Genomic DNA, 15804 nt, shown 5'->3' with positions numbered 1-15804 from the left:
ACTGTCTGGACATATTGGACATATTCTTTATCGACGAGTGATGTGGGAGTTATCTTCTCCAAGACGAGCCAACATTTAGTCCCTGGCTGAATAAGGTTCAGGGGGCACAACAGACAGCGGATGCGATGTGATGCGACTGCGAGAGTGCGGACCAGCCAACACCAACTGGGGACTCCTGAATCGCTGCCCTCCACACTCTACTCTTATCAGGGTATTGAGCTCTATACAGTGTTGTTAGCTATAAGCTGGCACACTGCATATACAGTACGTAGCTGGTGTGCTTCTTGCCTTTCCTGGCTTTGCCCCACGCTGGGCAAGACCTAGCCGGTTGAGTGTCCAAACGGAAGTACCGGAATTTGGCGGAGGAAATGACGTTGACGCTTTACAAATCTGTTAACATTCTCTGTGAATGAAACAAGTGATTGGTCGAAAAATATAGTTTCCAGGGGGAAAACGTAAGTCCCGTCCCTATAGACACTCTCTGCTTTAGGTCGTGACCAGGCTTTTCTCTTCGCAGATGAGTAAGGCGGGGAATGAGGTAGAGTTCTCAACGGGTTCTGAATTGGCATCCAGGGAGTATGTGTGCACAGTTTCGCTGCGATCAAGCGGGAGACGGTGCGGGAGATTAGCTGTTCACAGATGGACGGACGGACACACACACGGACACACACACACACACGGACGGACAGGGTGCAAAACATACTCTCTCGCCATGCCTTTCGGCCTGGCGGAGACAACAATGTTCCTAATTAGTAGCTGTTCTTTCACATAAAGACACTCTGTATGAAAAGGGTACTCTAGGTACCCTTTTCCAGTCAAACGTTTGGTCACATTTGTCCCAAGAAGTCACGATAGGGCCGTTTGGGGAGTGAGAGTGTGTGTGACCCTGAGCCATCCCACACACAGTGGACATGCCACTGACACACACACACACACACACAGCCGTCCACAAACACAAACACCCTCACATGACCTTAAGGCTCTCCAGGCTGTCATTACAGTCCTCTAGCAGGGTTCATTACTCACTCACTGTGTGTGTGTGTGTGTGTGTGTGTGTGTGTGTGTGTGTGTGTGTGTGTGTGTGTGTGTGTGTGTGTGTGTGTGTGTGTGTTGGGGGGGGGGGGTTCGTGACCCCCAGGCTCAGTGGTGACCTCTAGCTCTAGCCGAGCACCTTTGTGCCAAAATACACTTCTCAAACTACTGCTGTCAGCTTATTGACCACATGCCTGAAACGGTGGGGCCCTGCTGCACCGCACGTACACTAAATACAGACATACACATAAAACACACACAGAGTAACTACTATCACTTTCAATGCCCTAGCTTGTTTGCCATTCACGGCTGCAAGCTCATTTTCTCTCATGTCTATGGCAATCCATAACACACACACACACACACACACACACACACACACACACACACACACACACACACACACACACACACACACACACACACACACACACACACACACACACACACACACACACACACACACACACACACACACACACACAGAGAGAGAGAGAGAGAGAGAGAGAAATGCACTCATCTGTGTCTTACAATGGAAAACAATTCTAGGAGTCCTGATCCATAGTATTGAACCTCTTGCACTTGATCGAAACAATGGCTGGGCAAAGTTTATTGTTATTCGATACCCCACCACACACACACACACACGCACACACACACACACACACACAACTCCCCAACCTCTCCATTTCCTTTGCTGTGTCTCAGATCACGCCTCATTTCTGGTCATGCCCCCAACCGGCCACATGCCACATATCCACACTGTCGGGCAGAAACCTTTTATCTCCATATTTCTACTTTTTATGTAAAAAGTAATGCCCTACTTGATCATTCAAGAGTGTGGCACAAACGTAGTGAAAATAGCCGATCTATAAGCTCACAACACGCTCACAACATCGCCAAAATATTTTTGAAATATATACATTTAAAAAATAATAATAAAGAATGAACAGCTTTGGACATACGTACAAGGTCAAAAGTAAATGTACTCATTAAGCAGAATGTCCCATTTCAAATTGTTCCAAAAGTTTCCGAAATGTGTCAATAATCCTATATATTAAAATTGGCTTAGGGGAGACCACGGCCACGTCACTAAGACTCAGACATAACATAAACAACCCCCATATGCCAATATATAGGCATACATAATATGGAGATCCGGTTGTCCAGAGCCACAAATCCGACCGCTATGCACATATATGGTCATGTGCATATGAGACTGACTTGACAACACACTCCATATTTAAGAGTAGCTGCAAAATTTGCTATAAAAATTAACACTGGCCTATTGGCAATTCATTGACTGTGTGTTTGTCTCAGCTCCCTCTTCCCGTCTCCTGACTCTGGGCCAGCAGTGATTAAATGTGAGACTGGAAAATACTAAGAGTCTCCCTCTCTCTCTCTTTTGCACTCTATGTCTGTCTCTCTCTCTCTCGCTCTCTCTGGATCTTTCTCTCTCTCTCTCTCTCTGTCTCTTTTAAATCCCTGTAACTTAGCTCCCTGCTAATTCCCTGCTAACCACATTAGGGGTGCGTTAGGCTTGCTCATCCTAAATCTTCTTCTGTGGTCTGCTGTGTCTGTGCGAGTTCAGACGTTTCTTCTTCTTCTTCTGCCGTTCAGGGCTCCGTGTTGACGAGGCGCTGAGTGTGCAGCGAGCAGTAGTGGAAAGTTAAACGAGTACAGTACATGCACTCAAGTACTGTACTTAGTACAAGTACAATTTTTAGATACGTTTACTTGTACTTTTTTTTACTCCACTACATTTGTTTGACAGCTTTAGTTACTAATGGATACTTTGCAAGATTTTGATTATTAATGATTAATCAAATTGTAAATAACAAATAACAAAAATCTTTTGACTTTTTCCGCTTAACAGCTTAAGTAGAAAATAGCACTTACAGTAAGTGGTTCATGATTAATAATTATAGTCCAATAACATGATATATACGATTCTAAAATAGACATAGGCCTACTACATACCTACTTTTACTTTCGCTACATTAATTATATATTGCTGCTAATACGTTTGTACTTTGACTTAAAGCTGCGCTACGTAACTTTCCTCCTCTACCCCGGATTTGAACCCGGTTTCCAGCGCAAGTGCTGCATTTTTTTTTACCATTGAGCTAATAGAGCGAGCCTGCCTGCCTTTTCTGGGGATAAATTGAATCTTGACCTTCAGGTCAAAATTCGTGTCAGATCCTGTGTCCAGGTGAGACATGACCTTTGACCTTTGAGTCTAAATGTCTCAATAGAAGAGCAGGGAGACCAAATACAACCACCCCAATTGTATGAGTTATATTGTATTAACATACTCTACCATACAGATTGGACAAAATTACTTTTTAATTTTAGTCATTTAAAACAAGTTTAATAGTGTCTTTTAACTTACGATTTTGAATACAGACCTTTTATTTGTAACAAAGTATTTTTTTATACTGTGGAATTGCTACTTTTACTTAAGTACAAAATCAGTACTTCTTCCACCACTGTGCAGTGAGATCCTCCATAAATCGCCTGCAGTTTCCTGTTTGAGCGGAGAGACGTCCAGTTGATCCGTGACATTGTTCCTTGATTTCATTTTCACTTTTCTTTAAATGCCTTCAAAGTCCTTCCTTGGCCCGCAGTTTGACGGCGGTAATGTTAAACTGATGCACTCCAGCCAACAAACTATCCTTCTCTCCCTTGTATCCAATAGCAAAATCTATCCAGTTCTCTCACTTGTATGCACTATAGCTAAATCTGTCCAGTTTTCTCCCATGTATGTATGCACTATAGCTAAATCTATCCGGTTCTCTCCCATGTATGCACTATAGCTAAATCTATCCAGTTCTCTCCCTTGCACTACTAGCTACATTTCCTGTCAGCACAGAGATCCCCAAGTATTGTGAGCCTAAACTGTCTGTCACCATTACGGGTCTGTGTCGGATTCTGTCGGAAGTTCCCTGTATTCCTCAATGGGTGGTAATGGTAGGGCGCTTCAGGTGAAAGCCGGTATTACACTCGATGTAAACAGGATGTAAACGAGGGAATACAATGGCGTTCAGGCACAGACGGGATTAAAACACATATCTATTGATAAATACGTACTAATACAGTGCACACAGGTTCCTAATGTCGAGTCCGAGGCTACAGGGTCAGCAGGGTTTAATACTTGTCAGATCTGTTAGTCAGACGGCCCAGCAGGGGCATCTGGTAGTCAAGGTTCCTCTGGGCATTGGGCTGGCGCCACTGGCCCGATACAGAATCCGCCCGTCGTGGCCCTTGTAGAAACTTTGGCCCCCGTCAAAGGAGTATGTATACAGTATGCTTGTTTTTATTTTGTTGTTGAAACAGGTCATGCTGACTCATGGGGCATCACTGCAGAATTTCACTGCATGCAGCATTTAACCAAAAACAGACATTTTTTCCCCTTCACTCCCCCTTCATTGACATGGCAGACTTTGGCCAAATGCTTCTCTATACAGCGCTGCCAAAGGCTGCTTCTCTCGGCGTTGTCGTGCAATCACGTTCAGCGGGAATGCTGTGAAGGGCACGCATGGACTGTACTCTGTGTGTGTGTGTGAGAGAGAGAGAGAGAGAGAGAGAGAGAGAGAGAGAGAGAGAGAGAGAGAGAGAGAGAGAGAGAGAGAGAGAGAGAGAGAGAGAGAGAGAGAGAATGAGTGGGCGGGTGTTTCCTTTCTTTGTAGAAACATGAGTAATTCAGCGTTGAGCTTGAAAGTCTTCACAATATGCTGGATGTAGTTGCAGAACTTGTTGACTGTTTACAACTTTAGAGAGATGCTACTGTAGGCATGTTGTTTAGGCTACTTGTTTATCGATGCTGAAGTTTGACATATGTTATTTAACCATGTTAACACTTGTGTCCCTATTTTGGCAAATAAAAAAATAAAACATTTTCAAATGTTACGTCGTTGTGGTCTGTGGAACTACATGCCTGATCAGCAACAGGTTACAAGATCTTCCAACCAGGAGGCAGACTTGTCAGAGGATGTGACTGGTCTTAAAACTATATGTTTGTCATGAAAACATAATGGGAAAATATGCCATGCTGTTCGCAAGATAGAATTGATTTCTTCCCCCCCAAAAAAGAATGTCCATGGATGGAGTCCAAGTCGCTGATTCGCAGTGAAAATAATATGCAGGTGTTACAACTCCTCCTAATTGGTTTTCCTTCACCCTTGTGCTCTCATTGGCTGTGGCTCATCACTGATCTCATTGCCATGTCATTGCCAACACTTTTCCTACTACAAGATTTGGACTCAGACAGATCTGCAAATCGTCTTTGTCGGGTGGAAACCTCATATGTTTAAAACTGTCACTTTTCAGGTAATTTTTTTTTGCAAGAGTAGCAGATCCACAAGCTCAAACCCTTTTGATGCTTTTGCGTGACGCTGTAGTATGATCAGGAATTTAATTTACGAAAAAGCACAAAAGAAATATGGAGATAAGAGGTTTCTGCCCGACAGCAACAACATTTTGCCTGCTAGTAGATACTTCTCTCGGGCGGCCGTGACGTATCTGCCAGTGTCTCTGTCATGCTGAGATCTCTGGGGTCTTTGAACGGTTCACACATAGTGATCAAAGCTCACTGCAGAGAGCCTCCATGTGCCTCTGATCCAGGGCATTTGTCGAAAATGCAGGGCTACAATCGTGTGTAGTCTGAACTCTGCATCACTCTCCCATAAGGCTCATAAGGTTCATGGCATTTACACTGACCTCGCTGCACGTCGTAAGTCACTCTGAATAAAAGTGTCTGCTAAATGCCTAAAATTGTACTTTGTAAATACGCATCTCACTTTGTAAGACTGGTGAGAGAAGTGTGTGTGTGTGTGTGTGTGTGTGTGTGTGTGTGTGTGTGTGTGTGTGTGTGTGTGTGTGTGTGTGTGTGTGTGTGTGTGTGTGTGTGTGTGTGTAGATGTGTTTGTACGTAGCAAACCTTTACCAGTTGACTGTTGTAGTTTGCTGTTGACAATATCATATTTTGTCTGGCTGTATCTCTACAGTATACTGTACATTATGTCTAGATGCTGGTCTGTGGTTTGAACTGAACTCGTTGAATGTGCTCTAGTGCTCGACCATGGGGCTGCATGCTCGCACTGTACAGTATAAGTATACATGCAGTAAATGCTATACGCCTGTATCATCTCGTTATCTTAGACCATAGAGACCGGTTCCAAACCGCAGATAGAGCTGTCACTGTCGAGGTGTTGTCAGGATGGGGGGAAGGGGCGTTCGTTTCATATTGTGGTAGGGTTAGATTTCGTTTGGTGGAAGACATCATAGTAGTCAGCTTAGAAAGAAAGGGGTGTGTGTGCTTTCGAGTGTGTGCGTGCATGCGTGCGCGCGTAAGTGCGTGTGTGCGACTGCGTGCGCGAGTGTGTTACTTTTCAGGATTCAAATAAAAAAAAAGCAAAAGTAGCAGATATACAAGCTCAAAACAAGTTGCTTCGCGCCGCGTTTCAAGCGTGTATATCTGCTACTATTGATACTTTTGTGTGACGCTGTAGTATGATCAAATAGAGCATTATTTTTACGAAACACAGATATGAACAGACTATGGACATAAGAGGTTTCTGCGCGACAGCCACGATACCTAAACAAGATGAATAGCTCCACAGGAGGCTGACACCGCAGCAGACAACACCATCACTGTTTGAGGTGCTGCTGTACAGATGGGGGTCGGTTGGGTGGAGGAGTTTATTGTAGGTTAAGTTAGGGGGTGTTTTTCTGAGTGGATGTGAGGGGTGCATGTCTGCCGTGCGGAGGGGCCCGCACGGCCGCGCCGGGTAATAGTCCCCATGTGTGGTGTGCCGGGGCATATCCCATGGGGCAGTGCGCACACAGGAGGCCACTTGAAAGCCTATCTAGATGTAGCAGCAATCAGGGGCCAGGGCGCTGCAGCACAAGGGGAGTAATCTGTTCCAGCTTCTGGAGCGTGTCGAGTAGAGAGGGCCGGGGCGGGCGCGGCGCGCGGGGGCCTGGTTCACGGCTTTATTTCGGACAAGGTCACGGCTAGTCAGACAGCAAAGAGATACGTCTGTCTGTCTAGTCGTCCTCACATGCCAAAACACGCACAGACGCCACGTGCATCCCTCTACACCCCACAGTGCGCATGACTTGTGTACTCGGCGCTGGCAAGCCTGTGGCACGGCCGCCGTCATTAAAGTCTCTTCAGCCGACTGAGTTATAGGTGGTTTGTTGACTTCCAAGGACATGGCATAAGGGCGGTAGGTAATGCTTATAGGATACAGTGAGGTTTCAATGCGTCAGGCTGCAAATATGCGCAGGACAGCTCTAACCATCTGAAGGAGTGCCCGATATGGCACAGGCCAATTTCACCCCTTTTCTCTTTTTTTTTTTGCCTCGCATATTTCACTGTATATTTCGGTTTTACAGCTATACTGTCGTAAACATTTTTTTAGTTTACCGCAGAATATACAGCGCTACCCGCCCATATTAACTTTACAACATCTCTCTCTCTCTCACTCTCTCCAGGCCTTCACTGTATTAACAATAAACACACGCAGTGTGTCGCTAGGATCCATCAATATATTTATAGTGTTTTATACAACCACTCCAATATGGGGACCTTTCCTGAACCTGGCAGTCAGTCCAAGCCGCTCTTGGTGGATCTGAGCAGGGGGGGGATACACCTCTCTGGTGTCACGCCATCCCTTCTCCAGGGTGAAGAAGAAGGAGAAGGAGAAGATGAAGAAGAAGAAGAAGAAGAAGAAGAAGAGAGGGTGTAATCAGCAGGCAGTGACCCGCAAGAGGTCACTGCCACAGCCAGCCGTCAGGGGAGTTGACTAATGAAAAGTCCAATCACCAAAGCAGCGGACGATCACAAGGAGCTCTGGGTCCCAACGGAGAAAGGGTGGTGGTGGTAGGGGGTGGGATAAGAAAGTTACAGAGATGGAAGAAGGAAAAGAAGAGATGGACTGTATATGAAGCGTCCCAGGGGAGTTGAACCCCCCCACCCCCATCACCCGATTTGGAGACATGGAGAGGATAGAATGTGTTGCCATGTTCGCTTACTATAAGCAGCTTTGGGCTTCTTTTTCTGTAAAGTCGCTTGTAAATATTGTTTGTGTTTTTTGGGGGGGGCTTGTTTCTAAAGTGTAGTCCCTTATTTGGGCTTGCTTCCTAATGTTTTTTATTATTATTTAAACCAGTAGTTCTCAAATATTTTCATGTCATGGACCCCCCAAATTAATACGTATTTTTCCCTAACCCTCCATCTGAAAATGCTTTGTGCCAGGGAGCCCCCGTACCAGATTTGTGTTGTTAGAATGTTTAAGAAATATTCCAAATATTCCACATTTTATGTCAAGAATCTTTGTCACATCGCAACACGTTGTGAGCTTGTAGATCGGCTATTTTCAAATAGCCAATGTATACAGTATATATATAGGTTTAAAGTGCTAATGTGGCCTAGTCGCTTCTTTTGAACTTGTTTTTCTAGACCGGGTTGCTTATTTCTCTCACAGAATCTGGCAACGCTGATCACCACCATGACCAGCAGCAGCAGCAGGCTCTCAGTCGCTCCTAGACGAAGAAGCTCCAGATTGAGACGGGCAGGCGGAGAGCAGGGGGCAACATGTGCTAATACTTTGTCTCGGCACTGGGCTAATGACGAGGAGACATGCTAATAATTGGTATTTGTTTGTGCTCACGGAATTTATGGCCATCCTGTAATTGATCCTGTAATGTAAGACCTTTAAATTTAGCATGCTGCGACTTTGCCATTCCTCCTCCGCTATAGCCGCTGTGAGTCTGCTTGTCAGAGTTGTTTTGTAGTTTGGGGGCAGGGGGTGGAAAAAAATAAACCCAACAAAGACGAACAAAATTTAAAAATGGCCCAGTCCATACATTTTAAATTTAACAGATGTTATACTTTTCTTTATATGCTCACAATATAACATTTGGGCTTCTATTGTGACTTATGGCGAAAATGTTACGAGGCAATGCGCAGTATATTTTCATGGTTCAAACTCTTGCTCGCTGGAGGGGGCCTTATAGGAAGAGCGCAGAAGGCAGTTTTATCTGTCTCTTGGCACGAATGGCTCCCGCCGTTAAATGTCAGCCAGGAATCCTTGATGGATTCCTGACGGCTAAAGCTGGTTAGTAGCCTGGTATGAATCATTCGCTGCATTAGGTATTATACACTGGTATTAGGTTGGTTGGCGATATTGAACTGAAAAGTTAACTTCTGAGGAAAATAATTAATAATTCTTTAAATAACTTGTGATGTGCTCTTGAGACCAGGTGTTTAGCCAACTTCTCAAATGGAACAACTTAAACAACTGCTCTGCCGCTAATACTTTTTTGAATATTTTAAACAACACAAGTCTTGTATGGGGTTCCCTGGCCCAAAATATTTTCAGATGAGGGTCTGCAGCTAAATACATCACAATTTGGGGGTCCTTGACATGAAAAGGTTTCAGAACCACAGGGTTAGTCGGTCTGTCCATTCACCATGTTGCTCCTAAGCAACATATCTCAAAACTACTGGATCCCATGGGATTTACTATGCACCTTTATGAGGATGGGTCCTCCTGATTTAGGTGACCCCACGTCCTTTCTTATGGCAGCACCGTTAGGCTTTTTAAACATTTTGTACACCTTTTACTCCCAAAAAAGATAACTACTCAAATCGAAAACAACTGCCTAGATTGTCATAGAATTTGCTGTGCACCTTCATGTTCCCCAGAGGATAACCTCAACTGCTTTTGGTGACCCCACAGCCTTTGCTCTAGCACCCTGCACCCCCCCTCCCCTCAGGCCAAACTTTCCACTAGCACACCATATCAAAATGAAACAGTTTACCATGACACTTGCAGACTGCCTTCACGCTCCATGGAGGATGAACCCCAACCATTTGCGTGACCCCATGACCATTCTCCCAGCGACTCCCTCAGGACATGTCAACATTGCATATAAGATATCTCTTTAACATTGTTAGCCCCACTAGTAAAAACACAGGGCTCTAAGGATGGCAATGTCAGTCGGTTCAAACCATTTTGGTCCGGTTGGGTGTGGAAGGAACAATACTGGCTCCAGAAGCAGGGATTTTTGTTCAAAGTACTGCTACCCTCTTCATGCACACTTTCAGAAACATAATTTTTGTGCACACAAGCCTATTCTCGAGTTTCGCGTGGAGACGCGTAGACAATACCAATAAAACTCTGCAGATGTTGAACCAAACATCCCCAAGTTCAGCTCTGGCTGGTTGTTAACTGCCATTGGCTGTTGTGTTATGATGTCATTATCCAGGGCCTTGTCTCTCTCAGCCTGGAGGACATGTGACATGACGTCCTCCATCGTTGGCTCGGGTTCATCTATCTGAGCCACATGTATTAGTGTCTGTCTCCTTGTCCCTCCGCGTGGAGTCATTGGGTTTCTGAGGCAATCTGCGTTCAAGGCAAAGGCAGCTCATCCAAGGCGTTCTGTCTCAGTCTCACTGCCTTGCACACCCTCTCTCTCTCTCTCTCTCTCTGCTCTTCGGCCAAGGCCTTGTGGTGGTATTGATTAAGGCTGTGTCTTTTTGTCTCCTGCCAGCACTTTTCCACGGCCCCTTGTGAGCTGAGAATAAACAGCGTCAGGGAGAGAGGGAGACGGGGAGAGGAGGTGGTGGCTGGAGAATCTATAGAGAAAGAAAATAGGTCTAGATTACACCGCCATTCATTCACCCACCCATCCAAGCTAGAACGTATTCAAGCAACCAAACATCCAACTAAAGTGGTAAAATGATAAATGGTGCATTTATACGGAAGAACATTTCTCTAAAGCGCTTTACAATGTGCATTATGTTCACCATTCACACACCGATGGCAGATGAAACCATGCAAGGCACCATTTGATGATGAATTGAATACATAGGACCACAATGGAAACAAGTCCTCAGGGCTTTTTGTGTTAACATCATTGTATAATCGCACCACTGTACTTTTTGCGAACTGTTAATAAAGTATTGAATCAAATCAATCAATCAATCAATCAATCAATCAATCAATCAATCAATCAATCAATCAATCAATCAATCAACTGTTAAGGACCTCGACTGGTTGGTGGAGCCAGTAAGGGCAGGTACACACTGTAGGACTTTTAAAGTGGTCGGGGAGTCGTCTGATCGTTAAGCATTACACACTGTAGGATAGTTCACTAGGATGCTATGTCCAGAGTCAGACCCAATACATACATTTGTGTTTATTCCAATTAATTTTAATCGACGTATCCCGTGATATGCCTCTCTCCCTCTCCCTCTCCCTCCCTCTCTCTCTCTCTCTCTCTCGCACGTCAAGTGCGCTGAAGCAGTCAGTGACAGTGTTACCATGTCCGCTTATTATAAGCGACTTTGGGATTGTTTTTCTGTAAAGTTGCTTGAAAGTGTAGTTGCTTTTTTGGCCTTGTTTCCTAATGTTGTTTGAACCAGTTGTTCTCAAACATTTTCATGGCAAGGACCCCCAAATTAATATTTGTCCGCAGAAATGAAAATATGTTGTGCCATAGACCCCCATACAAGATCTGTGTGGATTTGGAAACAATTCCCCCCCCCCCCCCAAAATGTCTTCTTTAAAAATAGCCTATCTACAACGTGAGCTTGTAGATCGTCTATTTTCAAGTATCCGATGTATTTGTATATAGGCTTTTAAAGTGCTCATAGTCGCTTTTGTTGGGCTTGTTTTCACAAACCTGGTTGCTTATTTCTCTCGCAAAATCTGGCAACACTCACAGACAACGACACACACACACACACACACACACACACACACACACACACACACACACACACACACACACACACACACACACACACACACACACACACACACACACACACACACACACACACACACACACACACACACACACACACAGAGATCGCTCGCTCTCTGTTGTGTCTCTCTCTCTCTATCTCTGTGCAATTGTCTCAAATAAACAGCCCCCCTTCGAGCACGCTCGCTCACTCTCATTCTGTTTTATAATAATGTTTAACTTAATACAGGACTGGACGGTAACTATGCGGGGGATCTGTTTGTTGTGGTCAGGTCCACCGACCTTCCATAGCCACGGTGGCTGTAGTGTGCTCTCATTGGCTGTAGCGTACATCTCCTCGCAAGGTGGTCGCAGCTCCTTTCATACTGTATGATATTGTCTGCTGTCCTGTCTGGGACACAGCTGAATATCTAACAAGATAGATATTTGAAAACAAGCCATCGCAGAGCGGATGATCGCGGCCATATCGTCTCGCAGAGCCTTTCACACTCAGCGAGCATTAGCTCGCCGATCAAAGGCCGATCTGCGTCAGATCGGGAGGTTTTGTTGGCGAGCGCCAAAAAAAATCGCGGACAGCAAAAATCCTGTAGTGTGTACGCCTTAAGCAGAACCTAAAGGAATGTAAAGGAAGGGTTCCTGGAAGGGAGATTCAAGGAAGGATTCCCGGAAATAGTCATTCAGATAAGATCTCGCTTGAGAGCTAGTCTATCGTAATTCTTTGAACTACGAGGCTAAAGGTTCACAACAGAATAAAGACGATTGGAATGCAAACAGTTAATTAACTAAAATCTAACGGGGAAAAATAGGAGAACAAATTATTAAATAAGCCACGATATTTCATCATGGTTGTGTCAACCTTAACACCAACCAACCAACAAACAAACAACCAACCAATAAACAACATATTCTCCCTTAAAAACTCATTGCATAATGGCACTTGATCAGGAAGACCCCCATCATTGATCAACACAAAGGTATCCCCTTTAACACTGATTTTCAACGTTCACGGTAGTCCCACATCATGTGACCAATAATGCGGACCAGTGTTGAAAACACCATTAGATACAACGCAACACAAGGAAGGCGGGCCGATCTTAAGCGGACTTTACCCCCTGCGAGGAGCGCATGTAGGAGTGAGACGCTAGCCTAGCTAGTGCCAGCGCTGAGCAGTGTCATGTCTGCTTTTGCTGACAAAGCATCGCTGGAGTTGCATGCCGATGGATAGAGAATAGTAAATCATGTTCCCTGGAATCTGAAGCATGGTCATTTCATGGTGTGGGATGGCACCACTTTGAATGTGCAAAAAAAAAAAAGAAGCTGCTGGCAACACAACCTAGCGCCAGTCTTCTCTCCCTGCCATCCACATTTATCCCACTACTCCCAACTTTCTAACTTCCCCTCCTGTTTCTCCCCCTACTTTTTTAAAGATTTGTATCCAACTGGGGTTCAGTGATGGAATAAGTAGGCTACTCACATTTTTTACTTAAGTAAAAGTATCAATACCGCAATGTAGAAATACTCTGTTACAAGTAAAAGTCTGGAATAAAGAATGTACTTGAGCAAAAGTACAAAAGTATTGGCATCAAAATATACTTCAAGTACAAAAAAGAATTAAAGAATCAGCTTTTTTCAAATGGCTGAAATATTTTGTAATAATAATCAAAACCTACAAAGTAACTAGTAAACTAAAGTCAAATAATTGTAGTGGAGTAAAAAGTACAATATTTGCCTCTGAGATGTAGTGGAGTAGAAGTAAAAGTACTGAAAATTGGAAATACTGCAGTAAAGTAAAATAATACAGCAAAATTGTACATAAGTACCTACAGTACTTGAGTAAATGTACTTAGTTACTTTACACCACTGCTGGGGTTTCTGGTGTTCATGCAAGGTGGGGCCGGTCTGCTCTGTGCCAGGGTGTAAATTCAGGGGTGTGCGTTGAGTCAATAAGCGCCACATCTGTAACAATATAGGAGGGTTAATGTGGAGTCATCTCAGAGGAAAGAGGAACATCTGGAGAGATATATGGAACCTGTCGGTAGCCGGTCGCACGGTCTATTCTTCTCTCTCCTGCCACTCTCACATTCAGCAACTGTCTCTGTCTCACACAGTATCAATGGTGGATAAAGTACTCAACTCCAGTAGTCAAAGTATAGATACGCCTGGTCAAATATTACTCAACTACAAGTGAAGGTTGCTCTGACAACTTGAGTTGAAGTAGCCTACTGGTGTACTAACTCGAAAGTCAAGTATTCAAAAGTATAAATTACATTTTCTTTTTAATATCAATGCATTGTTGAGCTTGTAGCTATTTTCACTATTCATAATGTACTATTTCCCTCCCTAGAAATGTTGTGGAAATCAAAAGTACAATATTTGTCTTTGAAATGGAGCAGAGTGAAAGTCATTAAGTATCCCAAAATATAAATACTTGTACTGTAAAATAGTACGGTACAGATTCTCAAAAAAATTACTTCACATTGATCTATTCTCTCTTCTGCCACTCTCATATTCTTTCACATATTATCTCCCTCCCTTTCCACACTCTGTTTCACCTATTCTTTCCTCAACTCTTCTGTTTTATCACTCTTCCTCGTTCTTTCATCACCTGCCGCATTCCTCTTCTTTTCTTCTCCTTCTCTCTCTCCTTCCACTGTTCTCTCTCTCCCCTCTGTCTGTCTGTCTGTCTGTCTGTCTGTCTGTCTGTCTGTCTCTCTCTCACACACACTCATTCTTCTAGGGCCTTCTCCATGCATTCATGCAGAGAGTCAGTCGAGGTTGTAAATAAGCGCCTTCAACACTTCACACGCAGACAGGAGTGAGTTGCTGATGTTGCATTAGAGTTCAGCTGTGACAAAGTACAGGCCGCAATCCAATAAAACATAGCAATCATCAAGCTAAGACACACTGCACTCCATTAATCAACATGTGGTCACATGTGATGTGATGCTATCCCTCTGAACCTAAACACAATTAAGACCTGAACGTATAACTCCATCGCAATCTCCATCTTTTGAAAGATACCTTGAAGAATCCCAGATAGGAGCCAAGCACGCCTTTAAATAGTAAATAATAATAAAGTTACTTCTGAGACACTAGTGGGAACTGAAGAAAAAAGAAAAACGAAACCAAAATAGTCCAACGCGCTTACAGCACAAAATTACAAATCCCTAATTGAGGAAAACTACCCATAAATACATCCAGACACGCATGCATGCAGCACTGTGTCTCTCACTTCTTCTTCCCAGGCAGCCCTGTGTGCTAATAGCATCTCGTCTCTGTCGGGTGGAAACCTCATATGTCCAAAACTGTTACTTCTCAGGATTCAAATCGAAAAACATAAAAAGTTGCAGATCCGCAAGCTCGAACTCGCGCCGCGTTTCGAGCTTGCGGATCTGCTACTTTTGAATATTTTTCAGTAACGATGTAGTAAGATCAAATAGGGCGTTAATTTACCCCCCAAAAAAAGGGTAGAATATGGACATACAAGGTTTCTGCACCCGACCGCAACGATATAGACTCATCACAGAGGGCCCAAACCTAAAAGAGAGGCCTGGTGGAATTAGTGCACGTGCTGACTCTATCAGCGTTTCCCCTGTGCCTGCCTCGCACACATTCAGCATTGGTCTGAGTGCCCCGGGGCGCTGCTGGTTGGACCAGGCTAGGGGAGAAGCTGATGGCTCATCTGGTCTACTTGTGTATGTATGGGAGGACAGATGCTAGCTGCTTGCTTTTAATGCGGCTGCCATTAGCCTGCTTCCCATGGCATTTCCAGGGTTGCCGTGCTGCCTGCCCGCTAGCCTCCAGGTAAACGTCATTACATTTAATACGGCAAGATTGGGAGTAAAATACCAGCTTTTTTTTTTCAGGAGGCTGGGCTGGCAGTTGAATGTGTTGTTGTTCCCATACCGATGACAATGCTTGTGTTACTAAGCTGAGGTCCGATATAGTGTGTATATATACAACAATACGGTAAGTGTTATGTTATGAATGGTA

Source organism: Gymnoscopelus braueri (genome assembly GCF_963280865.1).
Source record: "Gymnoscopelus braueri genome assembly, chromosome: 6".
NCBI classification, from domain to species: domain Eukaryota; kingdom Metazoa; phylum Chordata; class Actinopteri; order Myctophiformes; family Myctophidae; genus Gymnoscopelus; species Gymnoscopelus braueri.
The sequence above is the reverse complement of the archived record's forward strand: the minus strand, read 5'-3'. Positions refer to the sequence as shown.